Source organism: Mytilus edulis, chromosome 8 (assembly GCF_963676685.1).
Source record: "Mytilus edulis chromosome 8, xbMytEdul2.2, whole genome shotgun sequence".
Taxonomy (NCBI): domain Eukaryota; kingdom Metazoa; phylum Mollusca; class Bivalvia; order Mytilida; family Mytilidae; genus Mytilus; species Mytilus edulis.
Window position 1 is genome coordinate 20030728 of NC_092351.1, and position 22904 is coordinate 20053631.

The 22904-nt window shown below is 31.5% G+C and overlaps 1 pseudogene; it reads left to right on the plus strand.

Annotated features, from left to right (window-relative positions):
* Positions 1 to 22904, plus strand: part of LOC139485036 (nucleolar protein dao-5-like) — a 46050-nt pseudogene that overhangs the window by 3312 nt on the left and 19834 nt on the right.

Sequence of the window (22904 nt, forward strand, 5' to 3'; positions counted from 1 at the left end):
AATGTTAATTGCAAAAATTATCAGCATGGCTAGATCTTCAAGCATTCCTCATGTATATTTAAACTGAAAAGTTGTCATGGTCTCTCTGATACAAAGTAACATGTATACATCATATGTACATGTAATTTACTGTAAGTTCTTTTAGATTTATGACAAGCATCTTTAACACTTTCAGCTGTTTTCAAATTGGATACATTTGTACTGCATACTAAGTGCTCAATTTTCATATTTAATATCTGATAAATGAAATTTGACTTTCATTTCATAATGTTTGATGGCCATGTCATGAAATAGCACAATAGTGTTGAAAGTGGCCTTAAACACCAATTAATAATATCAATCAATCAATCAAATCATATTGTTTGAACCTTATGATCACCTTAAACTGTAAAAGAAGTCAGTGTTTAGAGAATGATAAAATGGATGAAATGATTTGTAATAAGGATTTTATACCTTGGGTGTATAATTATAGCAAGTTTACACTTCCTCATACAGGCTTTTGATGATGATAAAGATGTTACCTATCATCAGTTGTATTTGCAAACACAGTCTCTCATATCTAAAGGTGAATTTCCACGATTTTTTGTGAATTACAGATTCAGTATAGACGAGGATGTTTATACTATTTATTACATAATACATAATACAACATACCATCCAAGCCTGGTAATTTGTTTCTTACACCTAACCTATCTCTTCCAGAACTATGTTACCATCATGTATATATAACATAGGTTGACAGTCTGCTATCTTATGTAGCTGTCTGTTACAGGCGTTAATTGTTTGAACTAATTCTATCTGATGAAAGTGAGTTTTCTATACATACTTTTGAAGGTTAAGAGGAATTAGGATACTTTATTGCTAGTGTGATCATGTTGGATGTATCTATAGTAAGGTTTGTAGAAACTCTTACCTGTATGTGAACAATAATGATTTGTATGACAGTATAAGGAGTTATCGGTATGATTGCCATTGTATCCACAAGAGACCATATATATGACACGGATGTATGCACTTCATTGTATCTTAAACGTTCCAAATAAATTTCAATAAAAGCACAATTCTGGGACTAAATAGACAAGCTTTGAAGTTTTCTCCTATTTATGCAGTCAGGGATGGGGTAATCATAATCTGTAATCGTAATCGATTGTAATTGATTACATTTTTTCAAGTAATCGACTAATCTGTAATCGACAACATTTTCGATTACATGTAATCGTAATTTAATCGATTACAGCAAAAACTATGATGTAATCATCGATTACTTTGAATACATTTCCATTACTTAAGTAAAAATAAAAGCTAAAATCTAAATGAAAATAGACAACTGCATGTATTCATCAGTTCATAGTAGTAGTAGTTGTAGTACTGCTAAAATAGAGTGTATTAGTATTACTTGAGATAGTAAAATGTATCATACAATTTATTTAGATCTACTTTAAGATTAACCAGATCTCCTTACAAATTTTACTATACATCTGCATAATGCAGTACATATGTATATGTAGTGTTGGGCACTTAAATCTTTTCCAACTATTACTGTGGATTCATTATTATACGTTGAATACCAATTTTCATGGGTTTCGTTTGTACTGGTGAACCACAAATTCAAATGTTCAACGAATAGGATAATTTCAATATGCCGAGATTGTCAAAACCATGAAATTAAATATCCAAAAATATGCAAGTTTTCACGAAAATTGAAAACCACCAAAATAAATGAATCCACAGTAGTCCGAAGACCAATATAGACCAGTACAGAGTCTGCAGACTGTGTTTTGTGTGACATAACTGAGGTGTAAAGTGTAGCTTTAGTCTCTTGGTGAAGGACAACTCAATGATAGATTTCAAACATATTATTTGAAGACTATACGATAGTAAAATGAAGTTTACAAAGAAATATTTCAGTAACATTAAGTGACAGTCCCTAGATTTGATCTGTGTTCGCTATGGACTAGTGAGATGTAAATGGCTGTGAAATAATTACAAAGTTCATGGATGAATTGTGTTTTAGTTATAAATTAAAAATGTCATATATATGGGTGGAGTTCCCACAAAATGTTTAAATATGGATTTTAAAATTCATGGAACAGGTATTTTAACGTGTTGTAACTATTGTTATCTATAATCTATTTTGTAATAACACCAAGCGTGCATGCACTGACTTAATTAGTAGGATCTTTCATTGTCTAGTACAGACCCATTTATGATTTGTTTTTGTATCAATAGATCTACAATGTAAGTTATTAAAATCAATTATAGTTATGTTTTTGGAACTGTTGCAAGTTTAGGAGACAATGCATTTGATGTGTATTTAGATCACATTTCGCAGGACTGTTTTAATTTGCAGATAACTCTTTCTTTAATTTTTGCAGGCATTTAATTTATTTTTGTGCTGACATTATATTATAACCCCACAACCTTCTTACTTTTGGTCTTGAGAGTACCTCAGTGGCGGATCAAGCCATTTAAAAAAGGGGGGGTTCCAACTATATGTTCCCATTCAAATGCATTGATCGGCCTAAAAAAGGGGGGTTCCAACCCCCAGAACCCCCTTGGATCCACCAATGTACCTGATTGAGATAATTCCAGAAACCACAACATCTCAACAAAAGACTTTGAAAGTGACAACTAATGACTTTAATGAGTAAATGAAGTTTTTGATGAAAATATTTGATAGAGACATGTCAAACTGACAAAAGGACTTTACAATTTCTTCAAGATGCTAGAAATCTTTCATTTTCCCTAAGATAGTATAGACACAAAGTAACATACTTCAGAAGTTTTATGGTCAGAGGTGCATGAAATATTTCCTCTGATTATTGTTGATGTTTTATGTTCAATATCTGAAAAGAGGGCGGTTACAAATACATTCATATGTGATACTTATTTTCCTTACAAAGTAGTTCTATATATTTATATACATAAAACTGACCTGGTTTGTAAAACTATGTACATGTAACACTAAAGAATTCAGGCCATGGTCAATTTACCAGCAGTCATCAGGTGTCAATAGTATAACTAAGGTTTATACATATATACTTGTTGACACCAATCTTAATCTGTCAAAAAATTCTTTTATTTAGTATCTCTCTTGTTAATTGGCATTTTAAAAGGCCACCATAGATCATGATAAGGATAATATCTTTTTTCTTTAAAAGTTAATTTCTTGATCAAATATTTATAAAAGGTATTGAATATTTACTATATAGTTACTTCCTCGAGTAAGTAAATAGATTGATTTAAGGTCAAACTATGGACCTAATAGACCTTAAAACAGAAGACATTTAAATATATACAATTCTAAATGTTAAAGATGTTTGTGTATAAGTTTTGATATAAAAATCCTGGTGTTATTCATTTTGTGATGAAAAATCAATTGAATTTTGTAAAATAGTTATTTCACTACAAATAAAGTATCAAGAAACAAGAGGTTAGTTCATACAAGTTTTGTTATATACATTTATACCTTTCTAATCGGAAAATGATTGTAATGTTATAATTCACAAAAATTATGTTACGAAAGGATATTGCATAATTAAACAGATAAATATGCTTGAACAAAATTATTGAACATTTTTTAATTAGTTACATGTAGCTTAATTCAGCTGTCACTTACATCGTAGCCTTAATACACAATCATACATGTAGCTTATTTACAAAAGACAACTATAAAAGCCTTTATATATGAGGCATCTTACGTTGTACATGTACCTCTGCATATCCGTTATTATTTTCTCTTTATCAGCATGATCAGTGATCATTCATAATCTTTTCATAGTTAATGCTTTTGCTGCAGTATTTTTGTCAGATTACATTATCTTATTGCACTTAAAGGCAGTGAGAGTTGCATTTATATGCATTCACCTGCAGTTGAGGTGTGTACAGGTATATTACCTGCTATGAATACATAGTTTTACATACAAATTGAACATGATTTTTAACAGAAAAGATGTATTTTATTTTATTTGATTATATATCCGTTTTTATCGCTGGAAGTCATTGACAATTTGAACATCTTTCTCTTTTAGATCATGTTGGAGATTACTTGATTAAACAAATTGTTTGTTGTTGATATGTTTAAAGTGAGAGATGAAAAAGTTTTGTAAACAGAGATAATAAGAACTAGCCATTTATGATGGCAGCTGCCCCAGGTGAAGTAACTCACCTCCCAGGGTCAAGTGATGATGTTGCCAGAGTTGGCGAAGGTATTTATTATTAACCCATAATTTCTTTGTTTGAGGAATATAAAAATGCATATAGATAGATACATGTAGCTGATAAAAAAATCTTGTAGACAAGTGGTCTTTATTGTAAACACTGAGGTTGTGAGTTCACACCCTACATATGGTAGGTGCGTTTGCATACATTATTATTTGGCTAGGGTTACCAATTTTCCAAGGTCATAGGTTCTCTTTGGACAATCTTGCATCCTCCACCAAAACTTTGTCCCCACTGAATAGGTAGCAGTGCTAAAAGTTTCTTTGAAGTATCCTTATTTTTTGGCAAAATAAGCTGTTAAAGATTCTTTATGGAGGAAAGTGTTAGTGTGCAGTGACTACATGTACATTTATCATTTTTGTGAGGCAAACTTGAAAATATATTTAAAAATGATATGTGTGGTTAAGTTCATTCAGACAGCAATCTAGCAATAATAAAAGTACAAACAAATCTTAAAGTTGGCAATATGAGTTGCCTGAATTCTAAATTCTCAGCTCTTTGGTCAGGTTGTTGTCTCTTTGACACATTCTCAATTTGACATGTATGATTGTAAAGCATCTGCCCCTTATGTTGGATTGATGTCCATTCCACTCCAGTAACACAGGTCAGATGCACAGTTTGATAGAGGAATATTTGTACATCATATTATAAACTATATAGATGTACCATATAGGTTAAGGTTAATATTATAAAGATTCTTCGTATTTCTCAATCACCAAGCCTTTTATTGTATGAAATGACTTCATCACAGTGTATATATATTGATGTTTTCATCATTATGATAGAGTTAAGTAACATCTGGATTTAATATAGGTTTCATCATACACCAGAGGAAATAGTACATTTAATAATCAAAAATGTGGGCATTGATCTTTTAATATTTATCAGATTACTTATGTTACACAAAGAAACTTTTTGTCAAGTTCTGTCATCAGATTACTCATTCAATGCTATTACTAGTATACTCCAATGTCTTATAATACACAATGTCTTATTATACACAATAGAAATTAAATGTATACACTAAGACAACTTATGACATTGTTTACATTGTGTGCTAATTAGTATTTTATGTTTCTATCATCAGGCTAGCAATATTTACACTTTGAGTAAATTTGTTTCATTTGTCTTGAATATATATGCATGAAATATATGCTTTTAGACTTCTAGCAAGCAACCATCAAGCAAAATGTAAAATCACAAAAATACTGAACTTAGAGGAAAATCAATTCGGAAAGTCCATAATCACATGGCAAAATCAAATAACAAAACGTATCAAAAACGAATGGACAAGAACTGTCATATAAATAAAATTGCAACCAATTGTTTCTATCTTTTATCACACCAGTATAGCATCAGATACTTTTTAGTTTTTATCAAACCAAGGAGGTTATACTAGAAGGAGAGAGGAGGAAAGACGATAATTACACATAAAATGTTACCGACTTTTCTGTAAGTGGGTGTTAATTACTTGAGATCGACTCTGTCACAGAGGGAGATTTTGTCCAAAATTACATACCGAGTAAGAACTGAAACACCCAAGATGTCATAAACTGACCGGAAATATAATTATTGACATATTAATAAGATTTTTTGTGATATTTTTTATTAAGTAATTAAAGATTAAAATTTTATGTTGAAAGTTAACTTCTAACCAATAGAAATGAAACGAATATCTGTCTCATTGCCGTCAATGTTAATATCAACAGAAAGCACTTTTACGTTGTTCCCTATAAATTTCCCTATGTTTCAATTGCAAATATTCCTTCCTGTCGTTACCGGTCACCGTAACTAAAGTACTATGCATATCGTATATTTTTTATGATTATTACCTGCCAATTCTCATCAACAGAAATTGACAGGTGAAGTGAAAATCTTTGTTTAAAGCAATGTAGTGTTGAATAAAAATCGCACACTAACTTTCTTTTAAACCCTCATAACTTTGTCATTTCTTTATCTTTTTTCACGGTAGACACACGATTGATTTTGAAATTGCGCGTCCAATCTTTTTCCATATCATAAACACCTATACACTGCATTGTTACCGAAAATACACCTGAACTTTAATGACCCAGTCACTGATAACAATCATGTGACATATGAGATTTATCTAATAGCCCAAACTGCTCGCGATAACAGCCCGGTACATCAGAGGGCCATGTCAAGTGGGGGATAAATATGTCGGTTTCTTTATATTTTTATCATTTTTCTCTGATTGATCTGCTATCCTGGGGATGCTAATTTTGTATCAAGCAGATTGTTCACTCTCCTTCTAATATAACCTCCTTAATCAAACCAATAGACTGTGTGTTGGCCACAACCATGCAGATTTTATTGGGTTTAATTGAAAAACTGAAACAAATTATAGCAAAGTAACTTTTACAATTGATAGTACAACAGATATAAACAAAAGAAAAATGATAAGGAAATGAGATGATGTGGTAAGATTGCCAAGTTTAAAATGACAAAATTTTCATTCATTTGTTTTTCAGCCCACATGGTGCAATTATATATTTCATTACTTTACTATAACAAAATTTCTGCATTGGACACATACAAGAAGATTTTGTCTTTGTTTTATTGAAACTAAAAGATTTTTTTGAAAACCCAACTCTTGATTCATAGCTTCTCACTAATGAGCTTCTTTCACCATTTGCTAAGTTGAAAAACTGTTTGCACACTGATGGTCTTAAAGGTTGGACCATTTGAAATAATAAAGTAACAAATATATTTAGTGATTACCATCTTAGTCCTTATATTACAAAGACAAGCACAATACTTTGTGAAGACAACCAATCATTGTTAAGATAAATCCAAATTCATTGATATCAGTAACAAAATAAAGATTACTTTCATATTAAAAATTATGCTAGAAATGTAGAACAAATCAGGAGGTGCCAGAAATTCAAAACATCAAAAAAATTAATACAAGAGATATATTAGTATGACACAGAACGGCATACAAATATTTATAATGAGGTCAAATTAGTTACTTTCTACTAATCTTGCCTGTTGTTAGTAAGACAATTATAGTCCATTTAATAAAAAATAGCTTCAAGTATAAATTTTGTTTGAAATGTCCAATGAGCCAAAATATAATTGAATTTTTTATGCTTTGGATTAATTTGAGTACACAGTAAATCTATAATCTATTTTCACATTGTTTTATGCCTATTACAATGGCGTATAATATATATAAAAAAAAGAGATGTGGTATATTTGACAATGAGGCAACTCTCCACAACAGACTAATATGACATAGAAATTAATAAATACATACGCTATCAGAATTTTTTAATTGGATTGTCTCCCTTATATCAAGAAATATAACCTGTATTGGCTATAATAATTGATATTACCACCTGGATGGTCTTTTGCTAGCATGCCTGCTACAAATGTGAGAGGTCAATCTGTTTCATTCCCAGCCACTTTAAGATGAGTTTTTGCTGCTTATATGAATATGCTAAACACAAGGATACAAAGAAAATACTGTTTGAAGTCTGAATAATCCTAGCTTCTGGTTTGGATTATATGTCTCTTTGCCTGTAGACTGTTTTCAACTTGTCCATTTATACTGTTTTTATCACATGAACATGTTCTTGTTCTACAAATTCTGGTCATGAAACATTTATCCAACCATTTAGTATTGATAAATTGTATATTTCAGATCCAAGGGATGGAAAAAAGAAGAAATTCCGTCCATTTGTAGCTATGAAGAAATTCTTTAAAGGTGGTTCCAGTAAAAAGGGTATTAAATCAGAAAGTGCTGTATCTATAAAGTCTCGATCATTACAGGCAATAACACAACAGGATGACAGTGATGATGATGGAGGGTAGGGAATACTTTATATAGGAATACAATACAAAGAAGTAGCTTTTAGTAATGCTGCATTCAAACGTAATTCATATTCTATTTGCATGAACTAATTCGAATTAGTTTAACTCATATTCCAAACGTTTTGTGTCCAAAAGTAAATTCTAATTCAAATTCCATTGTGCGTCAAATTGGCTTTACTCTCCGAACACTGTTAACTTTTAATTTGTATTAACAAAAAAGCGAATTAAAAAAATAATAGTGTGTGAATGCGATTAGCTATTCGATTCGAATTAAATTTAGGTGTGAAGGAGGCTTAAAATAATATAGTGACATATCACAGAAGGCTCACTGTTACTGAAAGTACATAATGAAATCATGAAAATAGTAGATGTTTGAATTTATTATATCCTATAAAATGAGATATTACATATAAAGATTGAGTGTTAATTTAATGTAATTTAAATTAGTGAAATTTAGTCCTTGAGGAAAATTCATAACTTAGCCCTTCATAATACCTAAAAAAATTAATTAATTTATCCCTAAAACAATGTAAAATTATCCTTAATTTGGATGAAAAACTAATTAAAAGCCTGTACACATCGAACCATTTCTTTCCCTTATGTTTGAACTAAATGCATTTTATTTACATGAATATTGAGAAACTGTAAAGGGAAGATAACTCTTTTTAACCATTTGCCTAAAACTTTTAAGGTTTAGGAAGAGATCAAGAATGGGAGGCAGTAGAAGTATGTCAGAGGACAGTGTCTTTATACCAGAGGTCAAAGAACCTAAGATGGACGCAATTAGAAAGACAGCTATTTCCATGGAATCACTTAACAAAGATTTCCAGGTTTGTGTGACAGACAGGGTTTATGTGGAGCCAGAAATAATCATAAATTGTATATGGACAAATATCTTCTTAGAGGAATTTCTCACATGAAAAAATATTTGGAGAACTGATTTTAATTTTTAGCACTGAAATTTATAACAGACTGACTTTTTAGCTCACCTGGCCCGAAGGGCCAAGTGAGCTTTTCTCACCACTTGGCGTCCGTCGTCGTCGTCCGGCGTCGTCCGTCGTCGTCCGTCGTCGTCGTCGTCGTTAACAATTTACATTTTGAACTTCTTCTAGAGAACCACTGAATGGAATGGAACCAAACATGGCATGAATGTTCCTTATGAGGTGCTGACCAAGTGTTGTTACTTTGTAGCCGATCCATCATCCAAGATGGCCACCAGCGGGGGACTTAGTTTAACATAGGACGCTATGGGAAATGCATACAAATGACTTCTTTTAGAGAACCACTGAATGGAATGAAACCAAACATGGCATGAATGTTCCTTATGAGGTGCTGACCAAGTGTTGTTACTTTGTTGCCGATCCATCATCCAAGATGGCCGCCAGCCGGGGACTTAGTTTAACATAGGACCCTATGGGAAATGCATACAAATGACTTCTTTTAGAGAACCACTGAATGGAATAAAACCAAACATAGCATGAATGTTCCTTATGGGATGCTGACCAAGTGTTGTTACTTTGTAGCCGATCCATCATCCAAGATGGCCGTCAGCGGGGGACTTAGTTTAACATAGGACCCTATGGGAAATGCATACAAATGACTTCTTTTAGAGAACCACTGAATGGAATGAAACCAAACATGGCATGAATGTTCCTTATGAGGTGCTGACCAAGTGTTGTTACTTTGTAGCTGATCCATCATCCAAGATGGCCACCAGCCGGGACTTAGTTTAACATAGGACCCTATGGGAAATGCATACAAATGACTTCTTTTAGAGAACCACTGAATGGAATAAAACCAAACATAGCATGAATGTTCCTTATGGGGTGCTGACCAAGTGTTGTTACTTTGTAGCCGATCCATCATCCAAGATGGCCGCCAGTGGGGGACTTAGTTTAACATAGGACCCTATGGGAAATGCATACAAATGACCTCTTCTAGAGAACCACTAAATGGAATTAAACCAAACATAGCATGAATGTTCCTTATGGAGTGCTGACCAAATGTTGTTACTTTGTAGCTGATCCATTATCCAAGATGGCCGCCAGCGGGGGACTTAGTTTAACATAGGACCCTATTGGAAATGCATACAAATCACTTCTTCTAGTGAACCACTGAATGGAATGAAACCAAACATGGCATGAATGTTCCTTATGTGGTGCTGACCAAGTGTTGTTACTTTGTAGCCGATCCATCATCCAAGATGGCCGCCAGCGTGGGACTTAGTTTAACATAGGACCCTATGGGAAATGCATACAAATGACTTCTTTTAGAGAACCACTGAATGGAATGAAATCAAACATGGCATGAATGTTCCTAATGTGGTGCTGACCAAGTGTTGTTACTTTGTAGCCGATCCATTATCCAAGATTGCCGCCAGCGGGGGACTTAGTTTAACATAGGACCCTATGGGAAATGCATACAAATGACTTCTTTTAGAGAACCACTGAATGGAATAAAACCAAACATTGCATGAATGTTCCTTATGAGGTGCTGACCAAGTGTTGTTACTTTGTAGCCGATCCATCATCCAAGATGGCCGCCAGCAGGGGACTTAGTTTAACATAGGACCCTATGGGAAATGCATACAAATGACTTCTTTTAGAGAACCACTGAATGGAATAAAACCAAACATGGCATGAATGTTCCTTATGAGGTGCTGACCAAGTGTTGTTACTTTGTAGCCGATCCGTCATCCAAGATGGCTGCCAGTGGGGGACTTTTGAATGAAATTAAACATGTTCCTTTCCTTATAAATGAGGTTGTGTTGTCACTTTTAGCCAAATTTTATATTTTTTTATATGATTTCAAAAACCCAAGTAGAATCAGGTGAGCGATACAGGCTCTTGAGAGCCTCCAGTTTAAAATTAATGCAGTGGTCATAAGCTGAATATAAGAAAATTATTAATTGAGGTGTATATTATTTGTATATATGAAATGAAATGAATAATATCTTGAATATCTTGAATCTCTGTAAATCTTTGATACAAAAATATGCACTCTAATAAGATATTTTATGTATATAGTTGACCCCAAGCTCTAATGGCTGTCATTTTCCATTAGATATAATAACATATATAACTCCAATAATATGGTGGTTTGTAACAGTATTAAAAAACAATATTAACAGAAAATGCTTTAAGGAGTGGATTTATATAATGGCTCTAACTGCGAGATCTGTGTAATGATGTTGGGAATTTTAATAAGCTGAGTATTTAAAAAAGGAGAAAAAAAATACATTGGAATGGCATAACTAACAATGCTTGTTCAAAATCATTGGGTTGTCTTTTCATAAAAGTATACCCCTAAATCTCTTTGTTCATGTTAACTCATCAAAGATGCACAAACTATAGGTCACCATACCACCTTCAACAATAGCAAATCCCATACCCCATAGTTGCTATAAAAGGCCCTAAAATCACAAAAGTAGAACAATTTAAACAAGAAATGGCCTAATTAATGTACAAAAATGAAAAAAAAAAATTTAACAAACAACAATCAGGCACATTGATACAGATTGTTGCGGGGTGACACATGTTAGCGAGATCCCAACCCTTCTCTAACCTGGGACAGTGGTGTAATATTACAACATAAGAACAAATTATAAAAATCAGGTTTAAAAGGCTTAACTCATCAGATGAATACAAATAGAAATACATCTAACAAAAATATAGAGTGGCCGGATATTTGTATATCCCAACAACAAAAAGACACTTAGTACTGATCTGAGAGTACTCGCAGTTACTGACAGCTAGTTCAAAGTTAATAACAACTAATATAAAAAATCATGCATCTAAGACTAAATTATCAATCAGTACACCTCCAACATCCAATATATATCTATTTTATTCATTATACAAATCATTTAAGCATATAATCACTTATAATATATTGCAAAACAATTCATTTGTCTTTTAAAGTTCACATTCTCTAGTTGAAAGGTTTGTAATCTCAGTCTGAATAAAAGATGGTTTCCTATATTTCATGTAAATTTGCACCTTATATGATTAATTTGTTCTTAAAAATAATCCTACCAATATTTTATGTTGTAAAATGTCTTTTTTGAGAGATAAATGTTTACAAGGACTATCTGTGGTTAAAACACTATCCTTAGATGTCTCATTATTGGAGGTTTAAATTGGCTGCAAGGCCATTTATATAGAATCAAAATTACTGTTTCCCCTTTTACCATTATTAGTATATTACTCCATTTGTCAAAGATAAATTGATGAAATCTAAGTATCAATGATTCTTAAAGAAATTTTATTTTTAAGAAAAAATAATAAGTGAAAAGTTAAAAAAACAACTTATTTAGAAATATTTCAGATATATTTTTTCAAAGGATTCGATGATGTGAACTACAAAAATAAATGAATTGTTTTACAGCTGGGCATGTGCATGTTGAGAAATGAATATATAACCCTTCAATTTTCAGAGTGAGCTAGCCAGTAAATTAAAAAAGCGTTATTCTCTCCACTCAAGTGATGATGAGGCTCTACCCCAAAGCCCCACCCCTCCCATTACTACTGCTGATATTGTTATGGGTGGTGGCTTGAAGGTAAGTTAATATTCATCTAAGATTGTCTGTGTTATATATTTATCATAAAGTAATTGGTAGATGTCTTAGTGCAGTGTTTAACAGTGGGAGGAGTTGATTAAATACATTGAAATGTTTTTCAGCCATACAAAATCAAATGACTGTTTCCTTTTTGTGAAAACTATACAGCATTGAATTAGTAATTTGCCATTGAAGCAATACATGTGTTCAAAAATTTCTTGCAAGTGTTCAAATCTAACAAAATTTGATCAAAAACCATTTCTAACTTTTTCATATATTGGAACTTTTCTTTGTTTTTGTCAATCTAAGGAAAAGTTACCAGAAGAAAACTGTTAACCTGAGTTACACTGATTTCAATACCAAACTGTTATTTAAAAAACCTTTAAAATTGCAATTTAACTGACTTATTTGAAAAAAAGAGGTTGACTAATGTTTGATTTTGGTTGTAAAGACATAAACTATAAATTCATAGTTATGTAGAAAAAGGACCAGTCTGAAGGATTAAAAAATATACTCCAAATAAATTACACTAGTTATATATTAGATATCGTTATATATGTGTGTATAACATTGGTGGATTATGACAAAATAACATTCAGTATACAGTTTGAGTTATCTCCCTTTAACTTGTGCTTTATAACACCATAAAATTAAATTGTCTGAGTTAAGCCCCTTTTTAACTTGAAAAAATTCCAAAGCTTGAACAGAGGCATTCATGTCCTCAGACACTTCTTCTTTTATTAGAAATCAACATTACCAATGATTTGATTATCTATAAAATTCTGTTGTAAGAATTTCTTTTGAAATAGGGAATTAGAATAACTCATAAAAAATAGAAAGGCACTGCATGTCATGATGATAGAATATCATAAATTTCTTTTATGGTAGTTCAGGGGGTGTAGAAAAAAAATGACAGAATTTCTTATACTTTGCCAAAATGAAGATTTGATAATGCTTTTTTCAAAAAAATGAAAAAAAGGTATGGGTCACCGTGCAATTTTTCAAGGTATGAGTCGTTCAAAATTGTCAAAATTTGCTTAGCTGTTGGTTTTTTTTGTGCATATAAAGAAATCTATTTAGACAGAATTTCGAAATAAAATATAAGAAGATAGGTTTTATAATATATTTTAAGAAAATAAAAAAATGGGTCACTAAACTTGTTTTCTAGCTTTCTAGCTAGAATTTTTTTTTAAATTTGGCAAACTGTTGTAGTTTTAATTGAATTATCTCCCCTGAAGTTAACAAATTTCTGCAACAGTATCTCTGAAAGCAAAACTACTGATGCTTTGATATAACTTATTTCTTACCCAATTGTAAATTAGCATTGTTGGAAGCAAGATATTTTTTGAAAAAAAATGAACTTCGCTTTTGAAAATTTAAAAACTTATGTTGACCTCTAAAACAAAGTTTTCAATGTTTCAATCACAAGCAAAAGGGAAGAAGTAATGAAAAAAGTTATGGTTGACTTTGTAATTATTTATTTATTTGATAATTGCACAAGTGGAAACATGAAACTATTTTTAGTTTATATAATTGGAATTGGTACTTATTGGTAACAGCTATAGATAAACACTAAATGGATGCAAATATTACATATTGATTTGTACTCATCGTTTTCAATTTCAATCTCAATTATACCCAGTACTGCCAAAATCATATAAATGGGTCTGATAGGAATTCTGTAGGGATTTTACACCTGACATGCAAAATGATGTAATTCTCTTAATTATATTTTTTTAACATCAATCATAAGAGGTATGTTTACAAGATGTCATTGTGGAACAGAGATTTATAAAAATGGTCCTGTATCTCTCATTAAAATTGTCAAAGGAAATTAATAGTGTAGTTTGGTCAAGAGAATGTGATGACAAAAAGTTTTACTTAAATGTGCTTTATGTTAAATGATTCCTAATTATTGTTGTGTTTCTGACAGACTGATGGGGAGACAAAATAAAAACATTTGATATGTTCCTTGCATTGAAAGCAATTAATTGATACTTAAAAATAGGTTCTTTATATACTTATGGGCAGTATTACGAATTTTAATGAAATTATCTATTAATTAAGAAAACATTGAACTGTGTCTTAAATTGAAAAATAAGAAATAATACAATTAATTTTAGATTTGTTAAATGGATCTATAGATATGTAAGAATGTAAGCAATTTAAATGAAAGTCTAGGTCCAAAATTTAAAAAAAATAATCTTGATTTATGTCAGGGAGAAACCAGAATATATATTGGTTGGTATTTTTTGAGAGAAAACTCTCAGGAAAACAAAACATAGAGAGTGAAAAAAAGAGGCTCATTTAAAATTCCTCATTTCGAAAAGCAAGCATGAGATATACTATGAAGATGTGTGCTTAGTTCTCTAGCTACAAATATTGTTAGTTTTTTGTCACCATAAAAATAAGTTATTGGTACTGTATACAGCAAATACATGTATATCAACAAGTAAAAGGGATCATGTTTAATTATTGTTTTTTATATCAATATGTATCTTGAGATCAGTTGACAGAAGATTATCGACAGATAAATCATGAATATCTTTAGCATCAAAGTAGTAATGTTTTACCTACAATCAATAAAACTTGGCTTCAAAAACAAATATTATTTTCATTAATTGTGTTGAGGAGATTACTGCAATGTCACAAGGAAAAATAAGTTTTGTTACCATGGTAACTCCAATGCTTAACAATACCATCTATATATTGATCAGTTGTCCCTGTCATATATCTACGTTAATATCTACATATAAGAAGGAAACAAAAGTTTTTAAGAGAGTCTTTGTTTTTGAAAAATTGGAATTGAACACCAGTTCATATTCTATATAGTAAGTATGATGATACAATATTATTTGTTTATTTCAAAATGAGATCCTGTCAAAAATATGTTATTGAAAATACTTGATCATACAATTATGTAAAGCTTATCTTTATTTAAGTACGGAAATGAAGTTAATAGTAAATATTGTTTGGGAAAAAGAAGATAAGGAATTTAGGACTAAAATATTCATAACCCTTTGTTATAGAAAATAATTGAATGTTTTAAATGATGTAAAAGAAGTCAAAACCCAGAAAAATTAGTTTATTCTTCCTATGTAAAATATTTTGTTTTATTATAACAGACCCCTTTTACTGTGCATTTTCAAGTTGACAGATAAGCAGTTTATTTGAAACTTTGAAATTTTTTATTTATAAAAGTACATTGATATGATTCATTTACATTATACTGAGAATATTATGTAGGATATCTGTTATCAGAAAAACTGATTGATACTTTTTACCGTTTCAATTTATAATATTGTTGTTTATGAATAAAAAGATAGCAACACATAATTAAAAATATAGCAAACTAACTTTAGGCAAAGAGTACTGAAAAGGATGTATTTTCATTGTTATGTTTTAACTTCAAGTATGATGAAAAGGAGTGTGAAAAATATTGTATTTTCTCCTGTTTAAAGGTGTAAAGTTGGGGTGGATAACTCATTTGGTTTATCTATGCATTTATCTATGTATTTCTAACTTGCAGGTAATTGCCTCTAGGCACAAAATGTTCAAACTTTCAAAATCATGTTTGTCAGAAAAATAAAAAGTTATTTACTTGATCGCATGTAAAGATAAAGCACAGATGATCATTTTTGAGAGAAAAAAAAACAACTATGATTTATGAGTTATGGAATATGTTCTGGAAATATAAAACAACATTTTGAAGGATTGTATGAAATTATGTGCTCAATTTCATTTGTCTTAGATTGTTTGAAAAATATTTTAGCTTAAAATATCCCCAAATTAAAAGGTCGATCTGACAATGTTCCATTTTCCATTCTGTTAGAATTGGTGCAATGATTTAAACAAATACAGATTGAGAAAATAATGTTATATTATAGACGTTATCATGTATGTCATTGTAAGAACCAAATTTGAAAAAATGTTGTCTCTATGTCTCTATTTTATAGTACAAGAGCAATGCTAAATTATTTATGCTGTGTGCTTCTTCATGGTATATCAATAACAAAAGTGTTATATGCTTTGAGTATATTCATAAATGGATTGTCTGAAATAAAAGTTGGCGACAATATGAGGCTTCATTTCATTCCAAAGTCAGGTTATATTTATATCATAATTCAAGGAGAACCTGATAATTAATTCATAATCACTTTACAGTCTATTTTTACACTTTGGATTGACGTCAGCAAACCAATCTATCAGTCTGAAATGAAAGTAGAGACAGATTTCACTGTGTTATCAAATTATATACCGGTAAACAGTTTCCTATATCAAACACACCATCTTTTTGTCAAATATATTACTAGTATAAAGGACAGATACCACTGTAGGAAGGTATTCTAGTTCACTAATGACATTCAGTTCAACACGGAAATAAAAAACACTCTTGAGATTTTAAGTCGCATTTTGAGGAAGAAATTGTTTTAAAAGAAAGGGAAAATATGACAAGTAGAGATTTGGTACTGATTGAAAGCAAGAACATTAACCAAGTTCATGTTTTGTTTTCTTTTCTGTAACTATGGTTCTAAATATTTTCTCTTTTCATTTTGCATCTATCTTTAAGAGAGATATAATGACAATGCGCAAAAGATACAAAAATGGTCATGATAAAAGACAAGTATGAAAATTCAGAACTTTGCTAATTACTTAATTATTGCTACAATATCCCAGGCCTATGCTATGTTTGGTGGGGCCTATGTGGCAGAGTGGTCTAGCTATAATATCCCAGGCCTATGCTATATTTGGTGGGGGCCTATGTGGCAGAGTGGTCTAGCTATAATATCCCAGGCCTATGCTATATTTAGTGGGGGCCTATGTGGCAGAGTGGTCTAGCTATAATATCCCAGGCCTATGCTATATTTGGTGGGGGCCTATGTGGCAGAGTGGTCTAGCTATAATATCCCAGGCCTATGCTCTATTTGGTGGGGGCCTATGTGGCAGAGTGGTCTAGCTATAATATCCCAGGCCTATGCTATATTTGGTGGGGGCCTATGTGGCAGAGTGGTCTAGCTATAATATCCCAGGCCTATGCTATATTTGGTGGGGGCCTATGTGGCAGAGTGGTCTAGCTATAATATCCCAGGCCTATGCTATATTTGGTGGGGGCCTATGTGGCAGAGTGGTCTAGCTATATTATCCCAGGCCTATGCTATATTTGGTGGGGGCCTATGTGTCAGAGTGGTCTAGCTATAATATCCCAGGCCTATGCTATATTTGGTGGGGGCCTATGTGTCAGAGTGGTCTAGCTATAATATCCCAGGCCTATGCTATATTTGGTGGGGGCCTATGTGGCAGAGTGGTCTAGCTATAATATCCCAGGCCTATGCTATATTTGGTGGGGGCCTATGTAGCAGAGTGGTCTAGCTATAATATCCCAGGCCTATGCTATATTTGGTGGGGGCCTATGTGGCAGAGTGGTCTAGCTATAATATCCCAGGCCTATGCTATATTTGGTGGGGGCCTATGTGGCAGAGTGGTCTAAGTAGTAAAACTACTGTATCAATAGCCTGTCAACACTGATGTATCAGTGTCAACACTGATGTATCAGTGTGAGTTCTAATCCCGCATATGGCATGTGCACTCGACTCCAATCCTTATTGACTATAGGATTGTCAACTTTCCTACCAAAGCTTGAAGGTTGATGGTTTTCTCTGACCTCCGTCATCAATAAAAACTGACCATAAAATAGCCCAATAGTGTAGAAAGAGGTGTTAAACACCAATTAATCAATCTATAGGTAGGGTTATATTGCAATCACCATGTTCATTAAACTATTTTCGTCACATGTTTTTTTGTACTCAACATCTAGTCTGCTTAAGAATTACTTCTCATTTGGTCAGAAACATGACTTGTGAGTTTTTATTTGTGAGTGCTTTTAAGACCTTGACAGACAGCTCATTTTTGCTGGTTTTGTTTTAATTAGCTAGTGAAAAAGATTTATAATATTTTATGAAATCCAAGGCTGAAAACTCTCTCTGTAAATTTTCTTTGATCAATAATTCAGAACCTGTTCTCCTATATCTGTTACCTTTTTTACTTGGTTATTATTTTGTCTTAATGAAGATGTATGAGACTTGACTATTGAAGTTGATTATAAGTTTGTATATTTTATGTGGTATCTTGTATCATCAATAAGCCTATGCACACTCTGATTATATAGTTTATAACTGAAGATTATAACTAAGATTTATACTGTTAGATTTATATTGATTAGGAAATGAGATGTGACAGTTCAGTTTAAGTTCATTTAGTGAAAATTGGATTGTATTTCTTCAGGTTTTATGGTCTTTCAGACCTAATTTCCTGGCCAACTTCTTACAGCTTCTAACGTGTATCCCTTTAATTCAGTCAGGTTAAGTTGTAGAACGAATAGAGCAATTTTGGTATTAATTATTGTCTGGATAAATTGGTTTATATTTTAGGTTTTCTATAACATAGATTTTCACCATATTCAATAACTATAGGGTTCCAGTATTAGCGATATAGTATTAATTTTTTTTTCATGGATTTTTTTGTTTTCTTCATTAAACACATTAAAGTTTTTAAGTTTCATCATTTTTACTAAATTTAAGATACAATATGTGCTCAAAACAATCGGTATCAAGTGACAAATTTACCAAATTTACCTGAGATTAATACAATCAAAGTTAAACTAAAAATTTGTTCTATAATCAAATTTTATGAAATCAAAATATTTATATATTTTAGATTTCTAAATATATTGACTTAAAAACTTTAAAATAAAAAACTTTAACGTACACTTATCATATATTTATCCTGATCATATCAGAAACGAATATTTTTTCAAGTTTGATTGTAAAATTTGGTTGCCCCTTGTGTATAAATGCATGCAGCATCAGGATTTCCTTAACTTTCTATGCTGTTTTATTTGTAAAATTTGAACAAATAATGATCACTTTATCAGTTATTCAGATCTTTAATTTTTGAAAAGAACAAAAGATAGCAGAATGCATTTATGTAGTAGTAACTAGCTATACATGTATCTGACCTCAGACCAGGGGCACTAGTAATACAATTAAGTACTAATTTACATGTCATTTTCATGGGCACCTGTCCATAATGGTAATATATAGGTGACCATAAATTTGTATGACAACTAAATGGACACAATATTGAATGTAATTATCACTTAGACATTCTCCTATATTTTATTGTCATATATCCATTTGTACATGTTCCCAGTTGCTCAGGATATGTTAAAGAGTTATACCTATTGAAATTGATTTTACCTGTATAGAACAGCTGATTGACACCATAGGTAAGATAGGTTTATATATTTTATCAAAATTAAACACAAAATTGTTTTCTACTAGAGATAAAATGTGTATTGATAATCATATGGTTAATTCCTAATAGAATTATTGGATTTAGACGGTTCAGACATGAACATGTGATTGGAGGATAGAACTTTTATTTGGATTTTTATTGAGGATGTTCAATATTGACCAGATAGGACTATGTGACATGTATAATGTTTTTGTACGGGAGGATTACTATATATAGTATACAGTGTCTCTAGTTCTATTGATTTGATTCTCAGGGGTAAGTCTATAATCTGACTATCTATTGTACTGTGCTATTGTTATACACAGATGACATTTTATTGTATAAGGTTACAGACATTATAATGTTGTAAAATATGCATTGGTTGTATATGTTTGTCTACAGTACCATATATATTTTGCATTAAATTGGACAGCATTCATTAATGACTCTCTGAGGCTTAGATTCTATTATGTGCAGTTATTCCAAATACTGCCCACATCATTTATTCCAAATACTGCCCATATTGCTTATGTAGTACTAATTGTAACTAAATAGTTAGAAATAAGACTTTGTCTGGAAATGCATTAGTTGTTAAAAGCTGTTGACTGGCTCATGTTTTAAGGTCATTTAGTCACAGGCACTTGTCTTAGAAATTTATTTCCCTATATACCTTCATATAAATTTATATTAAGGTATATATAGGGTGCCTGTGCATTTAGTTCAGTAAAGTGATAATGGATATATGATGTACCTGTAATGAGTACCTGTAATATTAAGGTCACAACCTACTGAGTACATGTACATGTATACATCTTAAAAGGTCATTAAAAATATAATGTTGTCCTATAATATCTGCCTACACAAAGATTGACAGATTGTTTTTACTGATTTACAATCGTTCGGTTTGTATCTTTTCTACTGAAACAAAGGTTTACACCAGGTTTTTGGATATATTTAAAGCAGTTCTAGAGGTGCACTATGCCAGCAGATGTACAGGTATCTGAAGGTTTAATATTTCCTTTTAATCTGTAACATTTATTCATTTATGTATTTTATCAATTGATACATAACAGGTCATGTACTAGGTCATATTTGAAAATTTGTAAATGATTGATATTGATATTTTTGTACATATATATATATATACATTACTGCATTAGCTGATACAGATTTACAGAATGTCATAATACTATGCACACAAAACAGTGTGAATAATTGTATACCTTGAGAATATTGGTGTGCACTAAGAACTCCCAGAAGGATTTTCAAAAGTTAGGTGGTTTGGATTTTCCTGGTAGTTTGATACAATATAATTTCTTTTAGTTTACACTCTCAGTTACACTGTAATTTGAGAAACAATTGTATGGCCTCTTCTATTTCTTACTCACTGAGTATGCATGAAATATTTGACACTGGACATTAAGCAAGCAACAATCAGTCTATTTCTTACTTCTGTTCTCACAGAGCCAATTATTTCTTTTCTATTGTGATGACAATGAGACATATATTGAGAGTGTTCATATACTGCTTTTTAGAAATCTCTTCTTAAAGTTGTTTGAATTGTTATACAGATTTGTTCTTTGTGTTATTTAAATTGTTATCCAAATTTGTTGTTAAAAAATTGCATTTAGTATCCATGCATTGTACATTTTAACATTTGTTGTTCATGTATAACAACAAGTAAACAAAGCAGTTCATTTCATTTTATTATGATGTGGTTTTGTTTTGTTCAGTTCAAAAACATTTTCTTGTCAGAAATGACAATTTATTTGATTTATTTTGTACTTGTAGGACCATAAATTCTAAATTTAAATTTCCCCCAAATCTTTATAATGAATAGATAAGATTTTGTCAGATTGATTTTTGATGTTGGTTTATCTGTAAAGCTGTGTGTTATCAAATGTACCTGCTCTGTTTTCTCAACTTAAATCTTCAGGATTACTAGTTTTTATTAAATAAACAAACTAAGTATTACTATGTTTCACATGTTATACTATTTCATATATAAGTATCTGAGGAAATTGAATATTTTCCTACTGATTTTTGACCTCTCAGTCCAGTGTTTGTAGGGGGCTTGCAAACTTTATTGCAATGATTCACTGTGTTTTACAGTATCTACCGGTATTTGATTCTGTAGTATATTAGCAAGGTACAGTGGAAAATTCTTTTACATTGAATAAAGTTGAAGGTCTCCTTTGTTACAATGATTGACTACAAAAATCTTTTCTTTTAGCTCTATTTACAAAGAAATACAAAGTTCATGTAAAAAGAAGGTACATTTTGTTTCTTTGTTTCTTGAAAAGATATTTTCTTCTGCTAGAAGCTTCTTTCATTCTTAATTAATACAATTAAATGTTGCTTTCCAATTGTGAACTTTTAATTTCTATGTAGCAACATTCCAGCAGTGCCTGCATACAGAGTATATATCTCCCAATTGATACGATATTCTCACGCTTGCATTTCCTATCATGATTTCCTTGATACTAAGAGGGTTGCTGCACACAAGGAAGCTTTTAAACCATGAGTTCCAAATGGTGAAGTTTAAATCATCCCTTTGTAAATTTCCGAACACCATCACGAGTTGGTTGAACGTTATGGAATAACAGTTTCACAAATGATACCGGATATGTTTCTTACGTCGTAAATACAATCCCCTTCCCTTTTTATGAATGTGACCTACCGAATAAGACAATTTACTGGGTTTGTAATTACATGAGCAACACAAGTTAACGGGTGCCACATGTGGAGCAGGATCTGCTTACCTTAGCCTTCCGGAGCAGCTGAGATCATGCCAAGTTTTTGGTGGGGTTCGTGTTTTTCTTTAGTCTTAAGTTTTCTATATTGTTTCTTGTGTACTATTATTTGCCTGTTTGTCTTTTTCATTTTTAGCCATGGCAATGTCAGTTTATTTTTCGATTTATGAGTTTGACTGTTCCTCTTGTATCTTTCATCCCTCTTTTTGTCTGTGTCTAGCAGATTTTAATAAATTCTTCTT